Genomic DNA, 459 nt, shown 5'->3' with positions numbered 1-459 from the left:
GCTGAAAAGAGGACTGTCTCACTCTTCAATTGTTAAACTACTTCTTCTTTAAAAGCAAGCAGAAGCCAGGGAAAGGAAGGAGTTTTGCTCTACAATTAGGAAGACCTGTTAAGCACATACCCCACGTCTTCATCAGGTGACAGGATGATAATGTTGAATAACATTTTCTATTGAATAAGTGTCACAAGGCTCAAGGGGACTGCTAATTCCCTTTCCTACAATGACTCAGGCTGGGTTTTCCCCTAGTTCTGTTATTAACCTAGTTGCTATTTTTCCTCCTGCCCATTTTGTTGCTTAGGAGACTGATGGTTATGAAAAATAACACAACCCACAAACAAAATAAAATAAAAAACCATGGCCCAGTCCTGCCACTGTGATCCCAAGTTATGGAATGCTGAATGCTTTTGTGTTCTGGGATCTGCCCACACAGAAGGAACATGCTTTGTTAGTATAAGGAGT

Source organism: Nestor notabilis, unplaced genomic scaffold (assembly GCF_000696875.1).
Source record: "Nestor notabilis isolate BGI_N333 unplaced genomic scaffold, ASM69687v1 scaffold33097, whole genome shotgun sequence".
In the NCBI taxonomy this organism is placed as follows: Eukaryota; Metazoa; Chordata; class Aves; order Psittaciformes; family Psittacidae; genus Nestor; species Nestor notabilis.
This window is presented reverse-complemented; position numbering follows the sequence as displayed.